We start from the raw sequence: 10484 nt of genomic DNA, 5'->3' as shown, positions 1-10484 counted from the left end.
TTCTTCACTATCCTATCTACGTGCGACTCCACTTTCAAGGAGCTATGAACCTGTACTCCAAGGTCCCTTTGTTCAGCAACACTCCCTAGGACCTTACCATTAAGTGTATAAGTCCTGCTAAGATTTGCTTTCCCAAAATGCAGCACCTCGCATTTATCTGAATTAAACTCCATCTGCCACTTCTCAGCCCATTGGCCCATCTGGTCCAGATCATGTTGTAATCTGAGGTAATCCTCTTCGCTGTCCACTACACCTCCAATTTTGGTGTCATCTGCAAACTTACTAACTGTACCTCTTATGCTCGCATCCAAATCATTTAAGTAAATGACAAAAAGTAGAGGACCCAGCACCGAACCTTGTGGCACTCCACTGGTCATAGGCCTCCAGTCTGAAAAACATGGGTGGCACGGTGGCACAGTGGTTAGCACTGCTGCCTCACAGCGCCAGAGACTTGGGTTCAATTCCCACCTCAGGCGACTCTGTGTAGAGTTTGCATATTCTCCCCGTGTCTGTGTTGGTTTCCTCCGGGTGCTCCGGTTTCCTCCCACAATCCAAAAATGTGCAGGTTAAGTGAATTGGCCATTCTAAATTGCCCATAGTGTTAGGTGAAAGGCTAAATGTAGGGGAATGGGTCTGGGTGGGTTGCGCTTCGGCGGGTCGGTGTGGACTTGTTGGGCCAAAGGGCCTGTTTCCACACTGTAAGTAATCTAATCTAATCTAACCCTCCATCACCACCCTCTGTCTTCTACCTTTGAGCCAGTTCTGTGTCCAAATGGCTAGCTCTCCCTGTATTCCATGAGATCTAACCTTGCTAATCAGTCTCCCATGGGGAACCCTGTCGAACGCCTTACTGAAGTCCATATAGATCACATCTACTGCTCTGCCCTCATCAATCTTCTTTGTTACTTCTTCAAAAAACTCAATCAAGTTTGTGAGACATGTTTTCCCACGCACAAAGCCATGTTGACTATCCCTAATCAGTCCTTGCTCTTTGAGTAAGACATTTGTCTTTATCTGAATCCTAAATAGCCAATCTTTTAATGTGAGACTGTGATCCCAAGTTCTAGACTATCCAGCCAGGGGGAACCCCATTTCATCATCTGCCTTGTCAAGCCCAATTCCACAGAAGGTCAGTGGGCAGAGCCAGTGTGGAACTGACTCACACAGGCCTTAATTCTGTTGTCAGGTGATCTTAACCAGATAAACGCCAAGAGAATCTCACTCTCCGTAATGTAGGGTTGGATTGCACAGAGATAATATTTACATTCTGGGAGTAGCACTTTCACCTGTAATATTGATGTCTGTCTTGGTGTTTGAGCTATAAAAGTAGCCTGCAAAGGAAGCCTGAAGTTCCCTGGAGTTCTCAGCGGTTTAAGAGTTAATGACACGTTCACTGCAAAAACACATTGACGTCAAATAGTTACTAGGCTTATTCTGCTCCATTCCGCCCCTTAATTATTGGTTTAATTGGCGATTTTCTACTTGGGTGGTAATGCTTTACATCTGTGATTAAATCACAACAAAAAAACAATGCAAAAAGTACAGATAACAACCAAAATTTCACTAATAGATGCTAATCATGTTAAACCACTACACTGAAATAGGGACTATTAAAACAGCCAGTACATTCAGCATAATTCATGAAATAAAATATAAACATAATTTTATTTCAAAAACAATACGTTTAACTATTTGGCATAAAAGAAATGTATCATGGCAACTAAGGAATCAGATCAAGTGAAACAAACACAGAGTTGGAGGGAACCCAGGACAAAAAATGCTCCCAGTTTATTATCACAAAGGCTGAATGTCATGCAAAATGATCCTAGAGATGCTTTGTCTGGAACATGTCAGGTTAACCTCTCACTTTTATGAAAGGTTGATGTGAATAGATGATAGACAAAGCAAGACATGATATGTACAGTTTATTTTTGGAAAGGTTCATCTGATTAACCATATGCTATGTAGATTATCCACTGTGTACTGATAAAGACTAGATGCTAGTCAGGCTTTGCAGTTTAATACCTTTCCCAATTGGCAACGCTGTTTCTTCGCCTTCCATTTCCTCCTCACCTTGGCACTCCTAGGGTGATATTTAATGTGGGCTTTGAGGTCTTGCCTGTAGCTGAAGAGCCAGTAACTGCCCTAGGTCACTTCCTTTGGGGTACGCTTACTGATTGAGGTGTCTCTCAGTGGCTAGCAAGGCCTTTGCCAAAATCAAGGTGCCTGGGGGTAGACATCTCACTCCACTGAGAGCTGATGACCAATAGCATTTCAGGCAGTGACAGTGTGAGCAGCAGAAATGGCAGGTATTGCAAGCTGCAGATGCCCAGGATCACAGTGGCATTCAGGCCATAGGTGAGTAAAGGTGTGATGGGATTGTGGGAGGTCGTAATCTGTTCAGCAATGTGGGCAGAAGGTTGGCTCTCTGTGGGCTCCCCCTTCTTGATTCTGTGTTCTTTGAACAATGGATATGGATTAATTAGATTCCCTACAGTATGGAAACAGGCCCTTCGGCACAACAAGTCCACACCAATCCTCCTAAGAGTAACCCACCCTGACCCATTCCCCTGTATTTACCCTTTACTAATGCTGCTAACACTATGGGCAATTTAGGATGGCCAATTCACCTAACCTGCACATATTTGGATTGTGGGGGGAAACCGGACACAGGGAGAATGTGCAAACTCCACACAGACAGTCACCCCAGGCAGGAATCAAACCCAGGTCCCTATCGTTGTGAGGCAGCAGTGCTACCATGCCGCCCAAGGATATGCTTTTGGAAGTTGCAAGCAAACCCTCACAAGTGATCACCCCATTGCTGGTGGTTGAATACCAGTGGTGTAGGATGAAATCTTTAAGTAGGCTTTACTTGCACCTTCAATTGGCAGCAGGGAGCAGGGTGAGTCATATTTTCCCATGATGAGGGCGAGTGGTGGACGTGACCTATATGGACTCAGTAAGACATTCAACAAGGTTCCCCATGGGAGACTGGTTAGCAAGGTTAGATCTCATGGAATACAAGGAGGACTAGCCATTTGGATACAGAACTGGCTCAAAGGTAGAAGACAGAGGGTAGTGGTGCAGGGTTGTTTTTCAGACTGGAGGTCTGTGGCCAGAGGAGCGCCACAAGGATTGGTGCTGGGTCTAATGCTTTTCATCATTTATATAAATAATTTGGATGTGAACATAAGTAATATTAGTAAGTTTGCAGATGACACCAAAATTGGAGGTGTAGTGGATAGAGAAGAATGTTACCTCAGATTACAACAGGATCTTGATCAGATGGGCCAATGGGCTGAGAAATGACAGATGGAGTTTAATTCAGATAAATGCAAGGTGCTGCATTATGGGAAAGCAAATCTTAGCAGGACTTATATACATAATGGTAAGATCCTAGGGAGTGTTGCTGAACAAAGAGACCTTTGAGTGCAGGTTCACAGCTTCTTGAAAGTAGAATCATAGGTAGATAGGATAGTGAAGAAGGCATTTAAAGTCACAGAGTCATAGAGATGTACAGCATGAAAACAGACCCTTCGGTCCAACCTGTCCATGCCGACCAGATATTCCAACCCAATCTAGTCCCACCTGCAGTCACCCGGCCCATATCCCTCCAAACCCTCCCTATTCATATACCCATCCATATGCCTCCTAAATGTTGCAATTGTACCAGCCTCCACCACTTTCTCTGGCAGCTCATTCCATACACGTACAACCCTCTGTGTGAAAATGTTGCCCCTTAGGTTTCTTTTATATCTTTCCCCTCTCACCCTAAGCCTATGCCCTCTCATTCTGGACTCCCCGACCTCAGGGAAAAGACTTTGCCTATTTACCCTATCCATGCCCTTCATAATTTTGTAAACCTCTAAGGTCACCCCTCAGTCTCTGACGCTCCAGGGAAAATAGCCCCAGCTGTTCAGCCTCTCCCTATAGCTCAAATTCTCCAACCCTGGCAACATCCTTGTAAATCTTTTCTGAACATCTTTCAGACAGGAAGGAGACCAGAATTGCATGCAATATTCCAACAGTGGCCTAACCAATGCCCTGTACATCCGCAACATGACCTCCCAACTCCTGTACTCAATACTCTGACCAATAAAGGAAAGCATACCAAACATAGGAGGTATAGTTAGTAAGTTTGTAGATGACACCAAAATTGGAGGTGTAGCAGATAGCAAAGAAGGCTACCTCAGATTACAACAGGATCTTGATCAGATGTACATCTCTATGATTTTATATACATTTCTGGACCAAAAGTCACTGAGAGATTGTTTGTTTTGTGAGCTTGAATGCTGCACAATGGAGCATTATCAAATTTAATTTTGCCCTGTTTGACCTCACAGTAACCTTCAACTCTGTCAGCCAGGAAGGGTTATTGAACAGCCTCCATGTGGCAGCCTGCAGAAATTCACCACCATTCTCTGCTTGCTGCATGACAACATAAAGGCCAGGATCCTCACCAGCAGATCCACTAAATACCCAATATGTCTGCAAACAGGGGTGAATTGGGTCTTATGTTGTTGACAGAGGGATAAGGAGGAACAAATGGAACAGGTGATGAGGGCGCTCAGACAAAAGACAGTAAAAGAGAGAAAGGGGTGTAAAATCGGTGTAAGTGGTAGGCATGAAAAGGAGAAAATGGATCCACTGTGCTGAGAGCAAAGCCAGAAGAAACAAATAAGATGTGGTGGGGGGAGGGGCCAATGGAGGGCAAAGGTCATGTTCTAAAGCTGTTGTCTGCTATGTTGATCCCTAGAGGCTGCAAAGTTGCCTAAATTTAACTTAAGAAGGTTCAGATGAGAATGGATCAAGCTCAAACACGATAATCATAAAGGCTACCACTTCTCTAGTTCCGTGATAGGACTATTGCTTCTATAAAATCAGCAGGTTGCATAACTTGAGCACGAGTTTCTGGTAGGCACACTGGTGTAGTACTGAGGGAATGACTGCACTGTCAGAGGGACTGGTTTTCAGATGGGATACAATGCTGAGGCCTCTTCTGCCCTTTCAGATAGTCTCGAAAGATTCAATGACCCTCAGAAGAATAGAGTAAGTCTCTCTGGGGATCAGGCCAACATTTATCCTTCAACCAACATCACAAGAACACGTGGTCTTTCTATTAGCATTTTACTGTTCCAGGGATCAGATTGTGCAGAAATAGTCTGCTGTATTTTCATACACAACAGTGATACACTTAAATCATATCGTAATTGGCTGTCATGTGCTTCAGGGTGTCCCAGGGTAATGCAAGTGGAATATAAATGCAATTTTTCTTCCTTTCTGAACAATTATCTAGACATAGCACATCGACAAACATTCAGCACACCACCACCGATGATCAGTAATAACGTGTGTACATCTACAAGATGCATTGCAGAAATTCACCAACGCTTCTTGGACAGCATCTTCTAAACCTACAACCGTTACCAGCAAAAGAACAAGGGCAGCGGATACATGAGCACACCACCACCTGCAGGTTCAAGCCACCATCCTGACTTTGAAATATCTTGCCGTTCCTTTGGTGTTGTTGGATTAAAATCCTCAAACTCCCTCCCTTTCAGCATTGTGGGTGTACCGACATCAAATGGACTGGGGCAGTTCGAGCAGGCAGCTCACCACCATCTTCTCAAGGCAACAAGGGATTAACAATAAATGCTGGCCAGCCAGTGGTGCCCACATCCCATGAATAAAAAAAAAAATCAATTCATGGGTGAGGTACAGTCACCCTTTGGAAGCCAATTCAATATGAGTCACCAGCTCCAGGAGTAAAATGGCAAGTGGAGAAACTGGGAAGGGGAGGTGAGAAGACCATCAGTGAAAGATGGAAACTCATGTGATATTTATCACCACCAATGAATATCACATCCAATAAAGTTAGTGCAGAGGTATAGAAAGCTTCACTTGGATTGTTTTACTGTGTTTATTCAACCATCAGAATAAACCACCCAACTGCATGATTACAAAAGAGCTCCGGAACATGTCAGGTGAACCAATCGCTTTGGTGAACTGCAAACAGGATTGCATAAAATTTGACCTGCAAAGGATTATAGGGGAGTATCGTCTCAAGAGCTATTTGGCAGTACAGTTAATCTTCTGTGTACTGATAAATACTGGGTTGAAATACTATCAATTTCTGTCAAAACTAATACCAGGTTCAATGCTAGACAAGTTATTCCAGTCCTACAGTAAGTAGCCATCTGTAAATAATTCTGCCCTAAGCTGTACCAAATGATCTGTCCTGACCAATTAAATACATTCAGCAAATGCCCATATTTTGTACTTTCAATAAGATTTGTTCCAAACACTCCAGCTCAAACGCCACAAACACTCCAGCTCTAATCCCCAAATGTTGCTGTACAACCTCATCAAATACTCCAGATCTAACTCTCGAAGCAGTCCAGCTCTCTGTCCCAAAGTTTTCCGGATTTGTAGCATTAGACTTCAAACAGTGGTGATGGGCAGGGGTACAAGGGACAAAACTAAAAACTTCCATATTCTTACTCTTGAAAGTCACCGGTAACCGCTGTTGCGAGATTTGTTTGTACAGAAGAAGCTGTTGACCAAAGGTAGGATTGCGTTCTGTGTAGTGCTTTTTGTGGTAAAATAGCCTACCAGCACTTCAATCTAGCTGCACACAATGAATAGCTACTTGCACAGGAGAGGAGAGGGGGCAAGTCACAATATCAGGTTTACAAGGGAGATTGTGTCAACAGAAGAGAAGAACTGTGGTTGCAAGAATTCCTGAAGGCTTCATTGGAGTACTGTCCCAGCTGACCATACAGGCTTCTCTTTCAATAGTTTCATAATCTCACAAATGAAAATGTTCAGAATAAATAAGAATTTACACAGGTTAGTTTAATGCCTCTATGATTTTTATCCAGGATTTCCTACAGCAGTATCTTGAGGGTTCATTAATTATTTCAAGGGACACCAGGGAATCTTGGTGGGTTGGCAACCCAACAGATAGCATTGCCAGTGAGTGTGTTAATTTTTATCAACTACCAGAAGAGTCTGATCAGATCAAAGGGATTTTATTTCAATGAGGAATGAATTCTACAGCAAGGCAATAATGGACAAGAAATAACCTTCCTGAAATTGTTATAAATCAGGGTACTTTCCTACTCTGTAAATATGTGCCAGAAATGTCTTAATAGCACCTCATCAAATCTCTGAATTGCAAAACGTCAAATAAGTTACTCTTCAGATTAACAATCAGGTGAACAGGAGTAGTAATTTTGCCCCGTAAACAACAGAGATGATTTACCAGTTCACAGTTTTGTGGTGTGGTTGATTGTGGGTTGATTTACTAATAATACCAGTAAAAATCCCCCCTCTTTCTCAAACAGACTCACAGGATTTTTGACTTCCACAAGAACCAATGGGACAGAGGTAGGCCTCAAGTGAATGCCATATTCAAATGAGAGCACTCCTTCCATTCTGCATAAGCAATACTAGCAGAGATTATGGGCTCAAGTCTCTGGAGTCAGGTCTGAAAGCTCAAGTTCTTTTTGGAGGCAACAGTGTTATCATTTCAGCCAAGAATGCCAATTTCACATTTAAGGATATATACCCAAGTTTCCTACATTGCAATCGTGCCTACATTTTATAAGTACTTTATCTGATTGACTGGAAAGCACTTTGAGACATTGGTGGTTGTGAAAAGTACAATACAACTTAAAGATTTTCTTTCATTTTTAGAATGAGTTATAGATGGTTTTACACAATTAATCCATATTTTCAGCAGCAGGTTTTACATTGTGCAGTAAGAAGGGTTACCCACAGGCGGCAGCAGTGAGTGTATCTGAAAGGGTTACCATTGACTGAACCTAACCAATGGAAATCTTCCACATCCAATTTTGATTGTGAGCTCTGAGGGAGGCACCAGCTGTGAAGAGGCAAATAACTCGCAGAAAACCAACAACCTGTGAAACATGCATAGCCCCAGGGACAGCAGTGCACATGGATCCTCCATCTCTATCCACGCTGAAACCACAGATGTGTGACATGTATTTGTGTCATTATACATGTTGTCTGTATTAACTCTTGCACGGTCATTAAACTCCTGGCACTGAATGTCTGTCTGTAGATCATTCTGACATAGATAGTGGCTTAAACAACTCCCTTTGACATAACAGATAAAATCAGTTTGAACTACCAGGACCTCTTTCTGTTTGATGCAAACAGAGCTGTTTTGTACTGTACCCCATTCTATCAGTTGACATGACATAAAGAAAGAAGTTAGAAACACTAAGGAAAGTCAGAAGGAACATTTCAACCCAAAAGAAATAGATTTGTGGAGCAAGCCATCAGGGAAAGCTTTATAGTGAACAGTTCAACCACAACTAGAAGTCGTTCTGGAGAGAGGCACAGAGAAGAAATAAGGCAGTAATATCTAAACTGTTACCGTTGGACTATATGTAGCTAGTGAGACATATTGTTCAGTTTTATTGATGCAAAGATTTCTTATTCATTGTTTGTCCTGCTACATTTCTTGGGTCTGAGGATAAGGATTCTTAGCGCTATTATCATGTTGGTGGATAATTGTTTAATCAGAAAATCAGGATTGAATAGTGTCAGCAAATTGAGAGTTACAGAAATTAATGAGAAATTAAAATTTATATTTAAACTCCATGTTAGCAGCTACTACTGTTTTAGCTACAGTGAGAAAATGAGCAAGTGGAGTTGATCCATGACAATGAGCCATGTTTGCCAGGTTTAATGTGCTTGTTTTTTGTGTTCACGATTACTTTCTGTCACTGCTGGCACTGGCTAATTGCCCAAGTTGGGAGGCGGTCAGCTCAAACTTCACACGCTGCAAGAAGGATCCCAGGACTCCAAGTAACAATAGAGGCTGATGCAGTACTGGGAATCTGCCACCAGATTACAATCAGGTGCAATTACCATAGAGGGCTTCCTCCTGTGGGTTTGTTCCTTTTCTTTTGGTTGATGGATGAGGGGTCTAGTGACTCAAGGTAAGGAAAAAAGTGCGCTCAGAAAAATAGATGATATTTTATCCATTTTCTCTCACCATGTTTGAGTTGTTTTGGAGTGTGGATTGATCAAATTCGATTGACTTACTGAAATGCATGTATAAGTGGATATAATATGCTAACATGAGACTCAGGAAAGATAAAACAATGAAAACAGTTATTTGTTACATAAATCCTAAATAATTACTGAATTGAGAAGATTGATTATTGCAAGCAGCATTTCAGCAGGGTCTTTATTTTGAAGGGACCCAGACACAAGAAGAAAGGGACGGATATTGAGCGCTTGTAGTGAGTTGGGAAAGGTGATTGAAGGTTACCCAAAGAGCTGGGATGTCAGGAGGGTTTTCAAATATAGAAACAGATTAGACGTCACGAATAGCACAAAGATGGTTTACTAATATTTTCTTAGTGGTGAGAGACTTAGAGCCATGGAGGAGAAACAGGATATGCACAATTGCTATACTCTGATACAAAAAGTAATCAAAAAGGCAAATGGAAGTGTTGGCCATTGGATTTCAGTTGTAGAAAGCCTTGGTCAAACCCCATTAGGAATGCTGGGCTCAGGAAGGACACAAGTAGCCTTGAAGGGGATACAATGTTGATATATCAGAATTATACTGGGGTTTAAAGTGTTAATTTAGAAAGACAGTTTGCATAAATGTGGCTTACATTCCCTTGAGTTTAGATGACTGAAAGGTGATCTAATTGAGATGTTTAAAATGATAAGGGGATCTGATAGACTAGACACAGCGTAACTATTTCCTCCGTTGGGGGAATTCGGAACAAAGCAGCATAATCTTAAAATTGGAGCTAGGACATTCTGGAATGAAATCAGGAAGGAGTTTTTCGCACAAACGATAGTAGAAATCTGAAACTGTCTACTTCAAAAGGTTGTGGATGCTAGTAAATGAAAAAAAATCTGCTTTCACAAGTTCAAAAGAGCAACACAGGCTTTAATTAATGTTGGTAATAATAGAGAACAAACACATAACATGTTCTTTAGACTTCCTCTAGTCTTTTAATGGATGGCTTAAACCCATTTATTTTGACTTATTAAAGTCCATACAACTACTTTTGTTTTCACAATTACAATATCTCTAACCATTCCAGAAGGATTTATTTTTTGTTCAAAAGAAAATTTAAAGGAAGCTCTAAAATGCTGGAAAACTCACAATGCAGTGTCAAAAATCAAAACTTTCAGGGGCCTTTGTCCTGGAGATAACAAACCTTGCACTATCATCAGTCTCATCCTCACAATTTTTAACTTCACTATTGATATAAACACCACTTTAAAGCACCTGGGATGCTATTTGCCCTCACAATGAAAATGATCAAATATTGGCCTCACCTACAGGTTAAGTAACAATCTTTCTACATTCCAACCCGTATTCACAGCTATATTTTAAAAGATATTTGCCTTTTGTCTGTCCAGGTTTGATAGGCTGAAAGTCCTTCTCTGAACTGTCTGATACCATGCTTCTTATATAGTGTTTT

This window comes from Chiloscyllium plagiosum, chromosome 34 (assembly GCF_004010195.1).
Source record: "Chiloscyllium plagiosum isolate BGI_BamShark_2017 chromosome 34, ASM401019v2, whole genome shotgun sequence".
NCBI lineage: Eukaryota > Metazoa > Chordata > Chondrichthyes > Orectolobiformes > Hemiscylliidae > Chiloscyllium > Chiloscyllium plagiosum.
The sequence above is the reverse complement of the archived record's forward strand: the minus strand, read 5'-3'. Positions refer to the sequence as shown.